Raw genomic sequence first — 20,858 nt, 5'->3', positions numbered from 1 at the left:
AGCCCAATCCATCTTATCCCTGCCCAATTTAACCCAGTTCAGCCCACTTTACAGCCCAGCCCACTGCAGCTCAGCGCAGACAAGCTGAGCCCAATTAGGCCCACTTTAGCACAGTTCAGCCTGGTTTAGCACAGCCCAGCCCAGCCAAGACATGATGAGCCACTTCAAGCCACTTTACCTCAGTTCAGCCCAGCCCAGCAAAATTTACTCCAATTCGGCCCAGTCCAGTCACTTTCAGACAAGCTCAGATCTGTCTAACCCAGTGAAGCCCCCTTCAGCCCACTTCAGCCACTCCAGCACCGTTCAGCCCAGTTTGGCCCACTTCAGGAGAGTTTAGACCACTTTGGCCCACTTCAGACCAGTCCAGCCCAGTTTAGCCCACTTCAGCACAGTTTAGCCTTGTCCAGCCCAGCAGAGCTCAGCCCACCCTCGCTTGCTACAGGCAAAACGGCTCGTTTGCTACACAGCATGGCTTGGCACTACTTTGGCCCAATTCAGACCAGTCCAGCCCACTTTAGCTCAGTCCAGTGCAATTAAGCCCACCCAAGGACAGTTTAGCCCACTCCAGCACATTTTGGCCCACTTCAGACCTCTCCAGACCACTTTAGCCCAGCACAGCCCAGTTTAGCCCAGTGCACACCAGTCCAGCCCAGCTTATCTCACTTCAGACACTTTACCCCACTTCAGTCCAGGCCACATTAGCCCTGTCCAGCCCATTCCAGCTCACCCCAGCCCCTTCAGCCCACTTCAGCCCAGCGCAGCCAGCTTTAGCAAGGTCCGTTCCACTTTAGCCCAGCCCAGCCCACTTTAGCCCACTTCAGACCAGTTATGCCCTGGCCAGACCAACTTAGCTCAGCCCAGCCCAGTTCAGACCTGTCCCAACCAATTTAGCACAGTTCTGCAGCGTTTAGCCCAATTCAGACCATCCAGCACACCATAGCCCTTTTGAGCACACTTCAGCCCACTTCAGACCAGCCCAGCACACTTTAGACCACTTCAGCCTAGTTTATCCCAATTCACATCTATCCAGAACACTTTGTCACAGTTAAGCCCAATTCAGACCAGTCCAGCCCACTTTAGCCCAACGCAGCCCAGCCCACTACAGTTTAGCCCACTTTAGCCCTTCCCAGACCAACGTAGCGTACTTTAGGCCAGCTCAGTCCAGCCCAGTTTAGCCCAATCCATCTTATCCCTGCCCAATTTAACCCAGTTCAGCCCACTTTACAGCCCAGCCCACTGCAGCTCAGCGCAGACAAGCTGAGCCCAATTAGGCCCACTTCAGCACAGTTCAGCCTGGTTTAGCACAGCCCAGCCAAGACATGATCAGCCACTTCAAGCCAGTTTACCTCAGTTCAGCCCAGTTCAGCCCAGCCCAGCAAAATTTACTCCAATTCGGCCCAGTCCAGTCACTTTCAGACAAGCTCAGATCTGTCTAACCCAGTGAAGCCCCCTTCAGCCACTCCAGCACCGTTCAGCCCAGTTTGGCCCACTTCAGGAGAGTTTAGACCACTTTGGCCCACTTCAGACCAGTCCAGCCCAGTTTAGCCCACTTCAGCACAGTTTAGCCTTGTCCAGCCCAGCAGAGCTCAGCCCACCCTCGCTTGCTACAGGCAAAACGGCTCGTTTGCTACACAGCATGGCTTGGCACTACTTTGGCCCAATTCAGACCAGTCCAGCCCACTTTAGCTCAGTCCGGTGCAATTAAGCCCACCCAAGAACAGTTTAGCCCAGTCCAGCACATTTTGGCCCACTTCAGACCTCTCCAGACCACTTTAGCCCAGCACAGCCCAGTTTAGCCCAGTGCACACCAGTCCAGCCCAGCTTATCTCACTTCAGACACTTTACCCCACTTCAGTCCAGGCCACATTAGCCCTGTCCAGCCCATTCCAGCTCACCCCAGCCCCTTCAGCCCACTTCAGCCCAGCGCAGCCAGCTTTAGCAAGGTCCGTTCCACTTTAGCCCAGCCCAGCCCACTTTAGCCCACTTCAGACCAGTTTTGCCCTGGCCAGACCAACTTAGCTCAGCCCAGCCCAGTTCAGACCTGTCCCAACCAATTTAGCACAGTTCTGCAGCGTTTAGCCCAATTCAGACCATCCAGCACACCGTAGCCCTTTTGAGCACACTTCAGCCCACTTCAGACCAGCCCAGCACACTTTAGACCACTTCAGCCTAGTTTATCCCAATTCACATCTATCCAGAACACTTTGTCACAGTTAAGCCCAATTCAGACCAGTCCAGCCCACTTTAGCCCAACGCAGCCCAGCCCACTACAGTTTAGCCCACTTTAGCCCTTCCCAGACCAACGTAGCGTACTTTAGGCCAGCTCAGTCCAGCCCAGTTTAGCCCAATCCATCTTATCCCTGCCCAATTTAACCCAGTTCAGCCCACTTTACAGCCCAGCCCACTGCAGCTCAGCGCAGACAAGCTGAGCCCAATTAGGCCCACTTCAGCACAGTTCAGCCTGGTTTAGCACAGCCCAGCCAAGACATGATCAGCCACTTCAAGCCAGTTTACCTCAGTTCAGCCCAGTTCAGCCCAGCCCAGCAAAATTTACTCCAATTCGGCCCAGTCCAGTCACTTTCAGACAAGCTCAGATCTGTCTAACCCAGTGAAGCCCCCTTCAGCCACTCCAGCACCGTTCAGCCCAGTTTGGCCCACTTCAGGAGAGTTTAGACCACTTTGGCCCACTTCAGACCAGTCCAGCCCAGTTTAGCCCACTTCAGCACAGTTTAGCCTTGTCCAGCCCAGCAGAGCTCAGCCCACCCTCGCTTGCTACAGGCAAAACGGCTCGTTTGCTACACAGCATGGCTTGGCACTACTTTGGCCCAATTCAGACCAGTCCAGCCCACTTTAGCTCAGTCCGGTGCAATTAAGCCCACCCAAGAACAGTTTAGCCCAGTCCAGCACATTTTGGCCCACTTCAGACCTCTCCAGACCACTTTAGCCCAGCACAGCCCAGTTTAGCCCAGTGCACACCAGTCCAGCCCAGCTTATCTCACTTCAGACACTTTACCCCACTTCAGTCCAGGCCACATTAGCCCTGTCCAGCCCATTCCAGCTCACCCCAGCCCCTTCAGCCCACTTCAGCCCAGCGCAGCCAGCTTTAGCAAGGTCCGTTCCACTTTAGCCCAGCCCAGCCCACTTTAGCCCACTTCAGACCAGTTTTGCCCTGGCCAGACCAACTTAGCTCAGCCCAGCCCAGTTCAGACCTGTCCCAACCAATTTAGCACAGTTCTGCAGCGTTTAGCCCAATTCAGACCATCCAGCACACCATAGCCCTTTTGAGCACACTTCAGCCCACTTCAGACCAGCCCAGCACACTTTAGACCACTTCAGCCTAGTTTATCCCAATTCACATCTATCCAGAACACTTTGTCACAGTTAAGCCCAATTCAGACCAGTCCAGCCCACTTTAGCCCAACGCAGCCCAGCCCACTACAGTTTAGCCCACTTTAGCCCTTCCCAGACCAACGTAGCGTCCTTTAGGCCAGCTCAGTCCAGCCCAGTTTAGCCCAATCCATCTTATCCCTGCCCAATTTAACCCAGTTCAGCCCACTTTACAGCCCAGCCCACTGCAGCTCAGCGCAGACAAGCTGAGCCCAATTAGGCCCACTTTAGCACAGTTCAGCCTGGTTTAGCACAGCCCAGCCCAGCCAAGACATGATGAGCCACTTCAAGCCACTTTACCTCAGTTCAGCCCAGCCCAGCAAAATTTACTCCAATTCGGCCCAGTCCAGTCACTTTCAGACAAGCTCAGATCTGTCTAACCCAGTGAAGCCCCCTTCAGCCCACTTCAGCCACTCCAGCACCGTTCAGCCCAGTTTGGCCCACTTCAGGAGAGTTTAGACCACTTTGGCCCACTTCAGACCAGTCCAGCCCAGTTTAGCCCACTTCAGCACAGTTTAGCCTTGTCCAGCCCAGCAGAGCTCAGCCCACCCTCGCTTGCTACAGGCAAAACGGCTCGTTTGCTACACAGCATGGCTTGGCACTACTTTGGCCCAATTCAGACCAGTCCAGCCCACTTTAGCTCAGTCCAGTGCAATTAAGCCCACCCAAGGACAGTTTAGCCCACTCCAGCACATTTTGGCCCACTTCAGACCTCTCCAGACCACTTTAGCCCAGCACAGCCCAGTTTAGCCCAGTGCACACCAGTCCAGCCCAGCTTATCTCACTTCAGACACTTTACCCCACTTCAGTCCAGGCCACATTAGCCCTGTCCAGCCCATTCCAGCTCACCCCAGCCCCTTCAGCCCACTTCAGCCCAGCGCAGCCAGCTTTAGCAAGGTCCGTTCCACTTTAGCCCAGCCCAGCCCACTTTAGCCCACTTCAGACCAGTTATGCCCTGGCCAGACCAACTTAGCTCAGCCCAGCCCAGTTCAGACCTGTCCCAACCAATTTAGCACAGTTCTGCAGCGTTTAGCCCAATTCAGACCATCCAGCACACCATAGCCCTTTTGAGCACACTTCAGCCCACTTCAGACCAGCCCAGCACACTTTAGACCACTTCAGCCTAGTTTATCCCAATTCACATCTATCCAGAACACTTTGTCACAGTTAAGCCCAATTCAGACCAGTCCAGCCCACTTTAGCCCAACGCAGCCCAGCCCACTACAGTTTAGCCCACTTTAGCCCTTCCCAGACCAACGTAGCGTACTTTAGGCCAGCTCAGTCCAGCCCAGTTTAGCCCAATCCATCTTATCCCTGCCCAATTTAACCCAGTTCAGCCCACTTTACAGCCCAGCCCACTGCAGCTCAGCGCAGACAAGCTGAGCCCAATTAGGCCCACTTCAGCACAGTTCAGCCTGGTTTAGCACAGCCCAGCCAAGACATGATCAGCCACTTCAAGCCAGTTTACCTCAGTTCAGCCCAGTTCAGCCCAGCCCAGCAAAATTTACTCCAATTCGGCCCAGTCCAGTCACTTTCAGACAAGCTCAGATCTGTCTAACCCAGTGAAGCCCCCTTCAGCCACTCCAGCACCGTTCAGCCCAGTTTGGCCCACTTCAGGAGAGTTTAGACCACTTTGGCCCACTTCAGACCAGTCCAGCCCAGTTTAGCCCACTTCAGCACAGTTTAGCCTTGTCCAGCCCAGCAGAGCTCAGCCCACCCTCGCTTGCTACAGGCAAAACGGCTCGTTTGCTACACAGCATGGCTTGGCACTACTTTGGCCCAATTCAGACCAGTCCAGCCCACTTTAGCTCAGTCCGGTGCAATTAAGCCCACCCAAGAACAGTTTAGCCCAGTCCAGCACATTTTGGCCCACTTCAGACCTCTCCAGACCACTTTAGCCCAGCACAGCCCAGTTTAGCCCAGTGCACACCAGTCCAGCCCAGCTTATCTCACTTCAGACACTTTACCCCACTTCAGTCCAGGCCACATTAGCCCTGTCCAGCCCATTCCAGCTCACCCCAGCCCCTTCAGCCCACTTCAGCCCAGCGCAGCCAGCTTTAGCAAGGTCCGTTCCACTTTAGCCCAGCCCAGCCCACTTTAGCCCACTTCAGACCAGTTTTGCCCTGGCCAGACCAACTTAGCTCAGCCCAGCCCAGTTCAGACCTGTCCCAACCAATTTAGCACAGTTCTGCAGCGTTTAGCCCAATTCAGACCATCCAGCACACCATAGCCCTTTTGAGCACACTTCAGCCCACTTCAGACCAGCCCAGCACACTTTAGACCACTTCAGCCTAGTTTATCCCAATTCACATCTATCCAGAACACTTTGTCACAGTTAAGCCCAATTCAGACCAGTCCAGCCCACTTTAGCCCAACGCAGCCCAGCCCACTACAGTTTAGCCCACTTTAGCCCTTCCCAGACCAACGTAGCGTCCTTTAGGCCAGCTCAGTCCAGCCCAGTTTAGCCCAATCCATCTTATCCCTGCCCAATTTAACCCAGTTCAGCCCACTTTACAGCCCAGCCCACTGCAGCTCAGCGCAGACAAGCTGAGCCCAATTAGGCCCACTTTAGCACAGTTCAGCCTGGTTTAGCACAGCCCAGCCAAGACATGATCAGCCACTTCAAGCCAGTTTACCTCAGTTCAGCCCAGTTCAGCCCAGCCCAGCAAAATTTACTCCAATTCGGCCCAGTCCAGTCACTTTCAGACAAGCTCAGATCTGTCTAACCCAGTGAAGCCCCCTTCAGCCACTCCAGCACCGTTCAGCCCAGTTTGGCCCACTTCAGGAGAGTTTAGACCACTTTGGCCCACTTCAGACCAGTCCAGCCCAGTTTAGCCCACTTCAGCACAGTTTAGCCTTGTCCAGCCCAGCAGAGCTCAGCCCACCCTCGCTTGCTACAGGCAAAACGGCTCGTTTGCTACACAGCATGGCTTGGCACTACTTTGGCCCAATTCAGACCAGTCCAGCCCACTTTAGCTCAGTCCGGTGCAATTAAGCCCACCCAAGAACAGTTTAGCCCAGTCCAGCACATTTTGGCCCACTTCAGACCTCTCCAGACCACTTTAGCCCAGCACAGCCCAGTTTAGCCCAGTGCACACCAGTCCAGCCCAGCTTATCTCACTTCAGACACTTTACCCCACTTCAGTCCAGGCCACATTAGCCCTGTCCAGCCCATTCCAGCTCACCCCAGCCCCTTCAGCCCACTTCAGCCCAGCGCAGCCAGCTTTAGCAAGGTCCGTTCCACTTTAGCCCAGCCCAGCCCACTTTAGCCCACTTCAGACCAGTTTTGCCCTGGCCAGACCAACTTAGCTCAGCCCAGCCCAGTTCAGACCTGTCCCAACCAATTTAGCACAGTTCTGCAGCGTTTAGCCCAATTCAGACCATCCAGCACACCATAGCCCTTTTGAGCACACTTCAGCCCACTTCAGACCAGCCCAGCACACTTTAGACCACTTCAGCCTAGTTTATCCCAATTCACATCTATCCAGAACACTTTGTCACAGTTAAGCCCAATTCAGACCAGTCCAGCCCACTTTAGCCCAACGCAGCCCAGCCCACTACAGTTTAGCCCACTTTAGCCCTTCCCAGACCAACGTAGCGTCCTTTAGGCCAGCTCAGTCCAGCCCAGTTTAGCCCAATCCATCTTATCCCTGCCCAATTTAACCCAGTTCAGCCCACTTTACAGCCCAGCCCACTGCAGCTCAGCGCAGACAAGCTGAGCCCAATTAGGCCCACTTTAGCACAGTTCAGCCTGGTTTAGCACAGCCCAGCCCAGCCAAGACATGATCAGCCACTTCAAGCCAGTTTACCTCAGTTCAGCCCAGCCCAGCAAAATTTACTCCAATTCGGCCCAGTCCAGTCACTTTCAGACAAGCTCAGATCTGTCTAACCCAGTGAAGCCCCCTTCAGCCCACTTCAGCCACTCCAGCACCGTTCAGCCCAGTTTGGCCCACTTCAGGAGAGTTTAGACCACTTTGGCCCACTTCAGACCAGTCCAGCCCAGTTTAGCCCACTTCAGCACAGTTTAGCCTTGTCCAGCCCAGCAGAGCTCAGCCCACCCTCGCTTGCTACAGGCAAAACGGCTCGTTTGCTACACAGCATGGCTTGGCACTACTTTGACCCAATTCAGACCAGTCTAGCCCACTTTAGCTCAGACCAGTGCAATTAAGCCCACCCAAGAACAGTTTAGCCCACTCCAGCACATTTTGGCTTTTTCTAGAGCTAACCATTTGCCTACAGGCACCCTCGACTGTTTTCAGACATTCTGGCTCAAATACTACATTGGAATGCTAGATCTCAAACCCCTTCCTGCCATTCTGACATTGTCCCCCACGCCCTCGCCTCCTACAGGAGGCCTTCTACTTACCTTGCGTAGTGCCATTCGTGTCGAGGCCGCCTCTCTGCTCAGAACTCCCACAGCAGACTCCAGTCATGTTGCTGCCCTTGCCAAGTTGCTCTTCATTATCTGACAGAAGCAAAAAAAGGGCAACACGTTGTGCTGGCCATCACCTCCAGCACCCCAGGCATCCAGCCCAGCCTTTTCCTTACCTTCCTTCTGCCTCCTCCCAAGCTCCTCACACCATGCTTGCTTGTCTCAAAGCAACTCCAGAGTCTGATGCAGGGCCTCTTCTCCCCTGCATGCCCTAGGAGTTCAACAGAAGCCAATTGCCATGGTTCTTGCGTAAGTGATCAACTCCACAATCCTTCTGCTTATTCCTCTGACTCACTTCAAGCACTCATCCGACTCCCAACATAAAAGACAAGACCTGCAATACCAAACAAATACTAAATCTTTTTGCCATGTTCTTCTAAACATGAGGGCATCACACAAAATGAAACCCTTTACCTTTTCATAGCTGGAACTGGAAGCTGGATGAAACCCTTAGAAGGCTCCTGCTGATGTGACTGAAAAAAAAGCTGTCCTCTGCTTTATGTTTGTAAGTAAGGAACACGAATGCCTGACCAGCTTTTAACCAGCCAACACAAGCACTCAGTATATAAAGGACTAAGTTCCAAGAACAAGCTTAACACTTTCAGTTCTAGCAGTGAGTTGGAAGCACCAAAACAGCTCACAAGCTAATGCACTCATTAAAACAGTCAAGCTGTACTACCCTGCCCACTATAAGATGGTGCTAAAAAAAGTCCCACTTATTTTTTCTCATCCCCATGGTGTATTTCAAATCTCTTTCTGCTATCCTGATGCTGTTTCCCCCATCTGTTCTGTGGAAAACTTTTCTTTCTGCTTAGTTTTTATAGTGTCATAAGTCTCAAACTAAAGTTGTTGCTCAGATCTCCCACACTAGACACATGGGTGTTTACTGCACCCACCCAATTTATTTTTATCATTTGCAGTAACAGGAGTAAAAGGAAAAAAATAAGAACTGCCACACAACATTCTGCAGACTAAAACAAGGAAATTCCCTGAAATATTTATTATATGCAGATTGTAATGAACAAGCTCTCTGTAATTTAGAGTTTTAAAATGAGAAATATACAAGCTGAAAAGCATTCTTTTACCTTTCCCTGCAAAAAGTCATCAGTTATTTAACAGTCACTACATCCTAAAAGAACATTAATATTATGTTTGGTATTTTTTAGACCCAAGTGTCCAACTTAGTTTTTGAAAGAGCACAAACCCAAAGGCACTCTTGAAGTAACTCTTAAACATATAAATGGAATGTTTGTTTAGTAACCACTGTTATAACTATTTTATGAGAAATAAAAGACAAGTAATAAGAACATAAACTGTAAACAAATTTTTCTTTAAGTTCTGTGGCTAAGAGCAATAAAAACAGTTACCTGAACACCACCACTAACAACAGCATCTTAAGTAAAACCACAGCACAAAAAAATTCATTAATACAAGAAGATGCAAAACCAAAGATAGCTTAAAAAATTTAGCCTAGAAAAAATCATTTCAAAGAACTCAAAAAACAAAAGCAATACACACATCATTAAAACCACAAAACGCCCCAAAGACCTTACCTTGAACAGCAACAAATCCTAAAGAAGACCCTTACTCCGAAGCTGTGCCTTATATACCCCAGGCCCTACTCACAACCCCCCCAGTGCCCTGGCTCAGGTGTGGGGCAAACCAGCTGCTGGGATAAAAACAGCCTGACAAGGTGCACCTGGTTTTATTGTTTTGGGTTTGGTTTCTTGGCTGCTCTCTGATTTTAACTTCTTGGGTTTCTTTTTGGGGCTTAGATTTCTATTCAAAATTCTCAGATTCCATAGCTTCACTTTTATGAAGCTGGGCTCAAAACTATACTTGGTTTCAGACTGGGTGGGGGTTTTCTGTCTCACATTCTAGGGCTTAGTCTCAAAGAGGTTTTCTTCCACACAGACTGGCTCAGGCTCATATACTTAAACAGCACAGACACTCTAGTTCAGATTTAGGCTCAATTTGGCATTGACTGGCTCACCCAACCACACGAGTCTCACATTGAGACTAACACAGGCTTCCTGGTTCAGACTAGCTCTCACATTCTAACTAAACAAAGACATTCAGGTGATTTAGCCAAGGTGAGCAAAGCTTAGACCACCCAAGCAGCAATTTATTTTAGGGTCTTGTCATTTTCATAAAGCTGCAATTACTTTTTGTTGGTGGTGTATTCCAGGGGGTGTACACGTTAGAATAAAGGGATGGAAAAGCTCTGAGGGCTAGTGGATGAGTAGTAAAGTGACAGGAGAGAGAGATGGGACTTCCTGAGGGAAGGGTGCAGCTTCTGTATCTCTGTCAGTGTGTGCATGTTCCCTTTTCTTTTCTAGGTGCTGCAGATAACTCGAGGGAGGTGAAGCTGCAAACTCAGGAGGGCTGTGAGAAGATCGGGGGTTGTGTGTGTTGGGGGTGCTTAATTGTTGAGGAGAGCATGGCAAAGGGGTTCAGTATTTGTGCTCGGTGTTGCAGGGCTGCCCTCTACCTTTGGAGTCGGATGAGTGCTTGAAGTGAGTCAGACAGGTAAGGAGAAGGATAGTGGGGTCGGTCCCTTTTTGCAAGCAGGGTGATCATTTGTCTCTATTGTACTCCTAGGACCTGGAGGTGAGGAGAGGCTCAGTGTCGGACTCCACTGTGGGTTTGAAACAGGCAAGCACAATGTTGATGAGCTTTGAAGGAGGAAGAGGGCTGTTACAGAGCAGGCCAGCACTGGTGGGTGGGGTGGTGGTGATGATGGTGGCCAGCACAGTGTGATCCTGTTTGCTCGTTTGTTTGCTGCAGGTGATAAAGAGAAACTTGGCAGCTGTGGCAAGATCACAGGACTCTGATGTGGGTGTTCTGAGCATCAAGGCCAGCTTGAAACCCATGGCACTATGGAAGCTAAGTAGAGGGACTGCTGCTTGGGACTGGAGGGTGGGGGACAAGGTCCGGATGGCAGGAAGGGGTTTGAAATGTAGCATGGGGCTGAGGGAAAGGCAGGGGGTTACTCTGTAGCATGAGCTTACATGGGTAGGGCAGCTACAGCTTGACTGTGTTAGGGAGGGAGGGTGTCACCCACAGCCCTTCCCTCAGTGACCTGGGTCAGGGGTGAGGCAAACCCCCAGCTGGGATAAGAGCACCCTGACGATCCACAGCTGGGTCTTGTTTCATCTGGTTCTGGTTCATTGCCTGCTCCCCAGCTTTAATTTTCTGGCTTTCATTGGCTTAGACTCATATTCAAGACTGGCAGACAGTGCAGGCTCCTTCTCACACAGACTGGCTCAGACTCATACTCACGTTTAAGCTGCACAGACATTCTCTGGCGCTGACTTCTCCTCACACTCAGTTAGGCTCAGTCTGACACTGACTGGCTCATGCATCCACACAAATCTCACGTTGATTCTAACACAGAATTCCTGGTTCTGACTGCCTGGCTAAGACTCCCTGGCTCAAACTCATCCTCACACTCGAGCTGAAAAATAACATTCAGATGACTCAGTCAAGGTGAGCCATGCTTGGAACACCCCAGTAGCAACTTATTTCAGGGTCGGCCAAAGCTTCTGTTTTTCTCTCCATGAGTGCCTGTTTCCATTTCTTTTTTAGGTGCCACACTTAAATCAAGAGAGGTGAAGCTGCCAGCTGAGGAGGGCTGTGAGAAGGTTGTCTGCGTGAGTGGTGAGTAAGAGCTGAGAATAACATGGCAAAGGGTTCAGTAGTAGTGTTGGTTATTGCAGGTCTTGCGTTCTACTTCTGCAGTCAGATGAGTATTTGAGGTGAGTCGGAGAGGTAACAATAATGGTTGTGGGGTTGGTCATTTTCTACAAGCACCATGGTCATTTCTTTCTATTGTGCTCCTAGGTCCTAGAGTGCAGGAGAAGCCCAGCATTGTATTCTGCAATAGATTGGGAGTAGGTGAGCATAATGTAAAGGCGAAGTAGAGTTACAGTAAAGGCTGGCATAGATGGCTGGGATGCTGGAGAGGACGGCCAGCACAACGTGTTGCCCTTTTTTTGTTTCTGTCAGATGATGAAGAGGAACTTGGCAAGGGCAGCAACATGGCTGTCATCTGCTGTGGGAGTTCCGAGCAGTGAGGCCGCCTCGAGACGCACGGCACTACGCACGCTAAGTAGAGGGCCTCCTGTAGGAGGTGAGGGCGTGGGGGACAATGTCAGAGTGGCAGGAAGGGGTTTGAGATGTAGCATTCCAATGTAGTATTTGAGCCAGAATGTCTGAGGACACAGTAGAGGGTGCCTGGAGGTAAATGGTCAGAGTCTGGGGTGTTGTGTTGGGGACAATAGGAAATAATGGTCTGTGGTGAAACACACCAAGATGGGCAAGTACTGTTAGTTCTCTTTGGCTCCCTCTTGTGGTGTACTGCTTGGGCTTTTCCCGAAAAGTCCGGCTTTGGTGCCTGCCCGGGAAGTTGTGCTTTAGAACTGCCTGGAAAAGTCGTGACCCTTGCAGACCTTCCTAGACATTGTCGGCCACTTCTTGCGACGTGGGCTGGCCCCCTGCGTGGCAAAGAGCGTGCCTGCTTGTGAGTATGGAAGCCCGAGCCTCATGCCGTGTGAGGGAGGCAGAAGCTCATCCCACCCAGGCGACCGTTGCCTGCGTGGGGACGCCCGCTAAGGTTGAGCCTGCCAGCTCACACGGCCATGATGATTCTCGGAGCTGGTTTGTGTATGGTCCTCACAGGGTCCTTGGGGTTCGTAAGTGTGTTCTCATGGGTTCAGCAGTAGCAGTCTTTTTTTCTCTTTCTTAGTAGCTGGTGCAGCACTGTGTTTTGACTTCCAGCCTGGGAACAGAGCTGATAACACAAATGTTTTAGTCTGACCAAGGACTTTCTGATCCTCATGCTCTGCCAGGGAGGAGGGAAAGCCGGGAGGAAGCAGAGAACAGGGCACCTGACCCAAGCTAGCCAAAGAGGTATTCCGTACCACAGCACATCATGCCCAGGATCTAACTGTGAGTTACCTGGAAGGGCTAGAGACTGCAGGGTTGGATGAGGTATGGGTTGGTGCTCAGTTTGGCTGGGGGGCAGGCGAGTTATCTGTCGACTGGTGGTGAGGTGTTGTATTCTCTTCCCTTGTTATTTCCCTTATTATTATCATTATTGGTGGTAGCAGTAGTGACTTGTGTTCTACCTTAATTAATAACTCTTCTTAACTCAACTTGTGGGATTTGCATTCTTTTCGATTCTCCTCTCTGTCCCCCCAGGAGTAGGGGGAGGGCAAGAAGGGGGGGGAGTGAGAGAGCAATTGCGTGATTTATGGCTGACCTTGTATAAACCACCACGGTTGTTTTACTATTAATCTTGTCAGATCTGTTGTTATCTCAACCCTTCGAGCTCCACGTTGGGTGCCAAAAAGAACCCATGGCAGTAAGATAAGCAACCATGAGAAGTATCCTTCACTATCTCTATAGTATCCCATGTTAATAAACTAGTTGAGAGTTCTCTGTTTGTCTCTGGTTTTCTTTTAGCTGGAGCTCTTGCGCTCTGGAACATAGGTGGTGGGTTTCTATAATCAGTGTAGCTGTCTACTCCTCGTGATCTGTGTGAATGGACAGAAGAGCTCTGGGAATAAGCTTGTAATTAATGAGTCAGGGCCAGAGAGTCTGCTTGTGAGTGGGTGTGATAGTATATCAAGAGTCAGTGTCTGAGCCAGAGTGACTGAGTGTCTCCAGGCTGCTTTCGTATCTCTGTTATCTTGACATCCTGTTTCATTGGTTAGGACATAGTCTGTGCATTTTCATGCTCTTGGGTCTTGAATTTTGGGTCGTGCTCATGGGTCTTCATGCTTTTTGCATGTCCATCATGTCAGGTTTTGTGGTTGTTTTTGGTAACACATGGTCATGTCGGACTTTGTTCTCAGTCTCCTGAGGAGCCCTGTTGCGTTGCTCTTGCGGCTGTGCAGGTGATCTGGGTGGATGTAGTGTTCCATCTGGGAGGTAGTCTACCTCTTCAGATTTTTCTCTCTTTTCGGTTTCTCAGAGTCTGTAGTGTTCTTTGTGTGTGTGTGTGTGTGTTTGCCTTGCAGTTGCTCTGCTCATGGTCAGTAGTTGGGCCAGGTGGAGCATCTGTAGTGCAAGTCTGTGTGTACTACGATTAGCGGCAAAGCTTGTGCGTTTTCTTGGGATGGAGGTTACAGGTTCTGGGCTCATCAATAGTCTTTAGAGATAAAAGGTTGTGTGGTTATTAACGGAGTTGTTTTTTAGCAACTCGGTGGTAATTTTGCAGCTGTTTTTTCAGTTATCTGTTATGAATCAGTTGTCAACGTGATGAAAGTAGTCTTGCATCAAGGAGCTGTGGCAGAGATGCACAGCAATCGGTAGAGACTCGTACAGACCCCATAGCGGTCACATAACGACCACACTATGATGGGCTGGGGGGGGCGGTGTGGCGCCCGGGTGTCTCGCTGCTGCCATCTTGTGTCCAGAGTTCGGTACTGCAGCCCGGGCTCCGCGCATGAGCCGTGGTGCTCCCTTTGTCCCCGCTGCTGTCCCCGGAAGTGGCCCGTGTCACGTGGTGGCCGCCGCGGTTGCGGGTTGATGTGCGGGCATGCCCGCGGGGTGCTCGTGGCCGCAGCCCGGTGTTGGCGCGCCGGCTCCGGTCCCTCCGCGCGCCGTTTCGGTGCCGCATGCGCAGCGCCCGGGAGCAGCATGGCGGCGGGCAGGGTCCGGGTCCCGGCAGCGGTGGCAGCAGCTGAGGTCCGAGCGCGCCGGGGTTATCGGGGAGGCGAGCGGGCCCGGCGGCCCGCCCGTCCGTCCGTGCCTTGGGCGGGCGCAGAGGGGCGGCTCCTGCCCGCTGGCTGCCCGCGCGGGAAGCCTCACAGCGCCAGGGGCTCGGTACTGGGGGGAGTAAAGACCCGGGGCGGGGGTTACCCGGAGGTCCTTAATTCACACTGTGCCTTCACTGGCAGGGGAAGGGGCGAAGGTGGAAATACCCGATTAGGAAGCAGCCACGGAATTCCCTGTTTCTTTCCTCTGATCTAAACGTGTGGGTGGCTTGGAAATGAGACTGTTCACTGGAGCTTGAAGGTGCTGAGAGATCTGGAGCCTGAAATTCTCCCTCCATGAAATGAGTCAGGTCTGCGGCAGCAGGGGCAGGGCTCATTGCCCTCCTTTTGTTCTGCAAATAGACCTTGCCGCGTTGTGCTCTAGGGGACCCCAGCCAGCTCATCGCAGCCTTTCCCTTGAGACTGTCAGTGAGGACTGCAGCTGCTGCTGCTGCTCCCCTGGTTTCCCCTGGTTTGGACACCGGCCTTGCTGCAGTAGCCATCAGGTTTCTTCATAAATGCTTGGTATTCTGGATGCAGAGACAGCGTTGTGAGGGAGCTGATCCAGATCTCAATCTGTCTTGGGAGGTGCTTGTAGCAGGAGACGCATCGAGCTACCAGACTGGGTGGGTTTAGGGCTGCTCTGTTTATGCTGAATGATTTAAAGTCTCAACCTGTTGAGAACAGACAAAATCTTTATGTGCTCTGCTGTTGATTTGCCCTGGTCGTCGAGCTGAAGGCTTTAGTTGTGGCAGCAGTTGGTCTAAGGGTTGCTCATGGAACTTTCTGCCATATAAAAATTATGCCGTCTGAAGATGAAATGGAGTTTGTCTCGTTAAAGCTTTACAAATGCCTTTTGAATCCTAGTGCTTTTAATGTATGAGACAGCTGTGGATGGCCCAGTGTGCAGCATGTGTCCATCACCCTACAGGACAGAATATGTTTGACCTGGCTGGTCAACAGCCGTGGTTTTCCCTCTCAAAGGGATGGGTAGCTGTCAGCAAAGATGTAGTATGTATGCTGCAAAGATGTAGTATGTATGCTGCACAGGTAGGAGGCTAGACTTGGGCAGGGCAGTACTTCCCGGGGGTGTTAATGCAACCGTGGGCGCTGCTGGCCAGGCCCTGGGCAGCGAGCTGACCTGGCAGGGAAGCACAGCCAGAAAGAGTGAGCGGACACACTGCCTCTGGGGTCGAAGAGCTCTGGGTGAGGGCCACAGCGCTTAGGTGAGGGGCTTTTCCTCGCTGTTTCCAAACAGCATAAAGAAATCTGGAAACTGCCTGCTCTGCCCTTGCTGCTGTTGTTCACAGCTCTCAAATACAGTGACCTAAGGCACAGCACTTTGTTCTTTTCTTTTCTTGAAACCTGTGTTCTTTCAGGCTCACCTGTCACCGTATCCCTTGAGAGCGGTAATGTCACCACCCTAACCACGGAACTGCTTCGGGAGACCCTGGGAGTGGATGCAAGGGCTCATTTGGTCAGAAAAGGGGTGTTTTTTGAGTCACTTGTTTCCCGTGTTAGAATGGGTTTAGCTTCCGATTCCCAGCTACTGTTAGGAAATAACGCGCTGTGATCTTGCAGGTAAAGTGCCCAGAGAATACGCTGGAGTAAGCACAGAAACTGCAAGAGATGACGACCTCCTGCATGGATGTCTGCATCGCAGGGGCTGCGCTGCCACGCAGAAACCAGGTACCTGATGGCTCCCTCCCGCCCCAGCAGGACCCTGAGCAGCAGTTCACAGAGAGCAAGAGAGAATGAACCCCAAGTGGTATTACCTGTAGGTTTAGGGCCACAGAGTCGGCAGCAGGTGTCAGCAGAGGCAGGACGTGTGGGGGCCGTGCAGCCCGGCATCCCGGCCGGGAGGAGCAGGGCCAGCCTGTGGGGCTGCAGGATGGGCACAGGCTACGTGTACAGGGCTGGTGCCCAGCGCCACCAGCTCGCTGGTACTTAAGGGTTTCTCTGGCACCTCCTCCTCCTGCGTAGCAGATTTTATCCCCGTTTGGTCTTCAGTGTCGATCTGCTGGCTAAATAAATGGCGGCAGAACTTTCCACTCGGCACTTCCCAAACCGGTGTTTGGTGGCGAGCAGTGGTGCTCAGCAGCTGTGCTGAAACCTAAGCTAAGCGAGGTGGAAGATGTGATAGCTGGTATTAGACGCACCAGCCTGTCAGCCTCGTCACTGTTGATGCTGTGGTGGACTCACGTCAGCGGTTTCTTGAGCTGAAGAAAAACCCGGTTCTTGTTGTTCGGTAAATAAAAGAACCCTTCTGTTTCAGAGCAGCATGCTCTCGCGTGGACACTGTGCGTGCCGGAACAGACTCTTTCGGGAGCTCCAGAAGATTTTTTTAACCTCTTTCTTTCAGCTGCAAGACCAGAAAGAAAAGAGAAGTTTCTGCTAATGGGAAGCAACAGAGGAGAGTGGAGGTATGTCTGGTAATTGTAGCAGATGCTCCTCGGACGTTGCCAAGAGAGGAAATGCATTTACCCTCTGCTTTCACCAATTGGTCTGTGGTTTGCCTGTAGTTATCCTTCCCGCTTCTGCATTTTATAGAATCCTGGAATGGTTCATGTTGGAAGGGACCTTAAAGCTCATCCAGTTCCAACCCCTGCCCACGGGCGGGCAGGGACACCTCACACTAGAGCAGCTTGCTCCAAGCCCCTGTGTCCTACCTGGCCTAGAACACTGCCGGGGACGGGGCAGCCACAGCTTCTCTGGGCACCCCGTGCCAGCGCCTCAGCACCCTCACAGGGAAGAGCTTCTGCCTGAGAGCCCGTCTCAGTCTCCCCTCGGGCAGGTTCAAGCCATTCCCCCTTGGCCTGTCCCTACACGCCCTTGTCCAAAGCCCCTATACAGGTTTCTTGTGGCCCCTGTAGGCACTGGAGCTGCTCTAAGGTTTCCCCCCCTTAAGGAACCTGTTATTCTCCAGGCCGAACAAGCCCATCTCTCTCAGCCTGGCTGCGGAGCAGAGGTGCTCCAGCCCTCTCAGCATCTCCATGGTTTCCTCTGGCTCACTTGCGCGGCTCCACGTCCCTCTGGAATTGGGGCCCAAGATCTGGATGCAGGACTTTGTTTCCTCTTACATTGGCACAAATGCAGAGTGTCCCTTCAACAGCTGGACAGATCTAGATCCTCCTATAGGAACACCTGGGGCCGGTAAATCGGGGCAAAACCACGTCCTCTGCTTGAACAAGGAGGGAATTATTTTGTTCAACTTGCTTGCGTGCTTAATTCAAGAAGTTTTTTTCCCTTCCAGTCAAGTACATTCATGTAATTGAAAGCATTGTCACAGGAAATCTCAGCTTGATTTGCTCTCCTGATTTGAGACCATTGCATTGCTTTTTGCCTAAGCAGCAATCGGTTTGCTTGCAGGCTGTTTTGCAGCAGCTCTGCGGGGAATTACCACTGTTTTTCTCATCATCCTGTTGGATGTTGTAACAATGCAGCTCCCCAGTTTCCTCTTGACGTTCGGGTACTGCCAGCAGAGTTTGCAGCTCTTGGTATTGTCTTTGTTGAATTAGTACCCATGCAGTCTTTCCAACCCGATGGGAGTCCACCAGAGTACTCCCAGTGTGCTGTCCTTGTTTACGGTGTCTTCCGTCTAGGTGATGTGCGCGACAGCTTGACAAAGCGTTGCTATCCTGACCCGCTTGTGTGGGCGGAGACTCGTGGGGCAGTTTCAGGGCTCAGAGTTGATTTTCCTGAGGGGGATCCCAGCTCTGCAGCAGAGGAGCTGCACTGCTGAGGAGAAGGCAAGGGCCCGAGGGAGGGAGAGCCGGGCACTGCAGGTCAGTCCCATTATTTTTCTGTAATGAGGGTGGTAAAGCACTGGCACAGGTTGCCCGGAGAGGTGGTGGATGCACCGTCCCTGGAGACATCCGAGGCCAGGCTGGATGTGGTTCTGAGCCCCCCGATGTAGTTGGAGATGTCCCTGCTCGTTGCAGGGGAGCGGTTGGACGAGGTGACCTTTAAAGGTTCCTTCCAGCCAAAACCGTTCTGTGATCCTATGGTTAGAACCCCAGGGCATGCAGGTGTTTCCCTGCAGCTGCTGAGGGTCTCTTTAAAACCCCAAAGCCACAGCTACCCTTCTTTCTTACGGAGGGGCTTCTCCTCCTCACGCTCTTTGGCGTGTCTGGTGCGATTGTGCCCTTGCTGAAGCTCGTCTTTGGTACCTTGAGCTAAAGTGCTTTGCTGGCATGACGTTCGGTTCATCTGGAGAAACATAGTGTAATGCAGCCAGGGAGGGGAAACTGGCTTGTTTGAAATACTGAGGTCTGCTCAGCGTGTGGTTCTCATTAAATGTTTGCTACCACAGGTACCGGTACCAGCGGGAGTAACACCCAGCTCTGGGCAAATTGGCTTGCATTTCAGCCTATTTGAACTGGTCACTTACCAGCATAGCGAGTGTCACGTCCTGAAAGCAAGGCTCCTCCGGTGCAGCTGATGGACCCCTGAGCCCAGCAGGAGGCCTGAGGCTGCTTTGCCATCTGCCTATAGGAACAATGGCACTTGAACCGCAGCAGGGTGTAGAGCTTTCGTGTGCGTAGCCCCAAATGTATCTACCTTTCCTAGCCTGCCAGGCACGCAGCATCAGTGCGGGTTTCTAGTTCCCTAAAGGGTATTATCTGCCAAACATTTTACAGTGACAGGACTTCCGCTGTACCACAGCTGACGGGGGGCTCACAGACCAGAGCACACGCAGCCTAGTCCACAGATTCGCTTTCCCGACAGCCCCGGGCACCACTCGCAGGGACAGAGATGTGTATTTAGCCCCCGATTTCAAGGAGGTGCCGTAACAGCGCGGTGCCTGCAGGCAGACAGCACATTTCCAAGGGACCCCTCTCTACTGCTGCCTTTGCTGCAGCCTGGTGATCACAGAGCCCCGCAGGTGATGCGGGCTGCCCGGCGCGCAGTGTGCTCACGAACCCAGCCGTATAGGGACAGGGTCCTCGGGTGCCGCAGTGAAGCACGGCAAAGTGGCACGGGAGGAAGAGGTAAGGCCACTGGGGATGTGAATGGAAAACTCTTGTTATTGCTACTCGGTGCACACGCAGCAAGCGCTCTGCCTCTGCGTTCCGTGCACGCAGCAGCGTCCCCTCCTGGTCGGTGGCTGGTGCCAGAGCTTATCTGCTCCGTTGGTGGCATTCGTGTCGCCGCGCAGCTAGACATTGATGGGTGGCTATAACAGGTCGCTGCTCAGCTGCTCGCCTTAGAGAAAGGATTCCCTTTGTGCAGCTGCCTCTCACAGCTGGATGACTGCTGCAAAGGTTTGGAGCTCCACGACAGACAAGACTATTTATATTTAAAGATTCCTGCTTTTAATGAAGTCAGATAGTTGTCCTGAAAAAATAAAGACCTTATCAAGCCAGGAGCACATTGCTTTTGTCTTCTCTAATACTCTCTTACAGTCTCTTCCCTTCCCGTCTTTCTTCCCTTCCCTTCCCGTCTCTTGTACTCTTTTCTCTCCTGTTCTCCTCTATTCTCTTAGTCTCTTCCATTTTCTTATAGTCTCTTCCCTTCCCTTCTGGTTCTGTTTTCTCAGATTCTTTTATATTCTCTTTCCATCTATTCTCCTAGTCTTTTCTAATCTGTATCCTCTTCTTCTCCCTTCTCTTGTATCCTTTCGCATTTTCTTCTATTCCCTTCTCTTTACTCTCTTCTCTTGTCCTGTATTCTCTTAGTCTCTTCCTCTCCCTTATATTCTCTTCTCTTTTATTCCCTTCTCTTTTCTTTTAAATTCTCTCCTCTTACGTTCTCTTCCCTTATCTTAGATTCTCTTATAGTCTCTTCTCAGATATTCCTTTCTCTTCTATTCCCTTCTCTTTTGCTCTCTTAAGAGTCTCTTCCCTCTTTTATATTCTCTTCCCTTTTTTTGTAGTCCTACGTTTTCTTATTTTCTCCTCTATTGTCTTACAGTGTATAGTGTTTTCACTTATTCCTGTCTCTCTTTTGTATTTGCTTACATATTGTTCTCTTAGATTCCCTTCTGTTTTATTTGCTGGTATACTCTTACAGTCTCTTCATTTCCTTTTCTTAGCTTCTCTAAATTTCTCTTCCCTTTTCCTGTGTGCTCTTCAATTTTTCTCTCTTGGCTTCTCTTAGATTCTCTACTCTGGTAATCTTAGATTCTCTTCTCTTCAATGATACTCTCTCCCCCTATATTCTCTTCTGAGATGCTCTTCAGCTCTCTAATCTTAGATTCTGTTAGATCTCTTACGTTCCCTGGTATTCTTTTCCCCTGGATGCTCTTCTCTAGTAATCTCTTAGGTCCTCTTCCCCTC

The 20,858-nt window shown here is 51.5% G+C and overlaps 2 long non-coding RNA genes across 8 annotated transcripts; both read left to right on the top strand.

Annotated features, from left to right (window-relative positions):
* Positions 1-10,758: 10,758 nt before the first annotated feature.
* LOC136014923 (uncharacterized) lies at positions 10,759-19,948 on the top strand. 7 transcript variants are annotated; one of them, XR_010612998.1, is made up of 5 exons: positions 10,759-11,308; positions 11,384-11,479; positions 16,162-16,269; positions 16,943-17,003; positions 18,893-19,948. It is a non-coding gene; the product is annotated as an uncharacterized LOC136014923 (long non-coding RNA). The 7 variants fall into 7 exon arrangements; XR_010612997.1 differs by having other exon boundaries at positions 10,772-11,308; positions 11,408-11,479; XR_010612996.1 differs by having other exon boundaries at positions 10,806-11,479.
* LOC136014924 (uncharacterized) lies at positions 11,488-11,909 on the top strand. The gene is made up of 3 exons (XR_010613000.1): positions 11,488-11,577; positions 11,663-11,716; positions 11,828-11,909. It is a non-coding gene; the product is annotated as an uncharacterized LOC136014924 (long non-coding RNA).
* Positions 19,949-20,858: the final 910 nt, after the last annotated feature.

The sequence above is a fragment of the Lathamus discolor genome, chromosome 5, assembly GCF_037157495.1.
Source record: "Lathamus discolor isolate bLatDis1 chromosome 5, bLatDis1.hap1, whole genome shotgun sequence".
Taxonomy (NCBI): domain Eukaryota; kingdom Metazoa; phylum Chordata; class Aves; order Psittaciformes; family Psittacidae; genus Lathamus; species Lathamus discolor.
The sequence above is the reverse complement of the archived record's forward strand: the minus strand, read 5'-3'. Positions and strand labels throughout refer to the sequence as shown.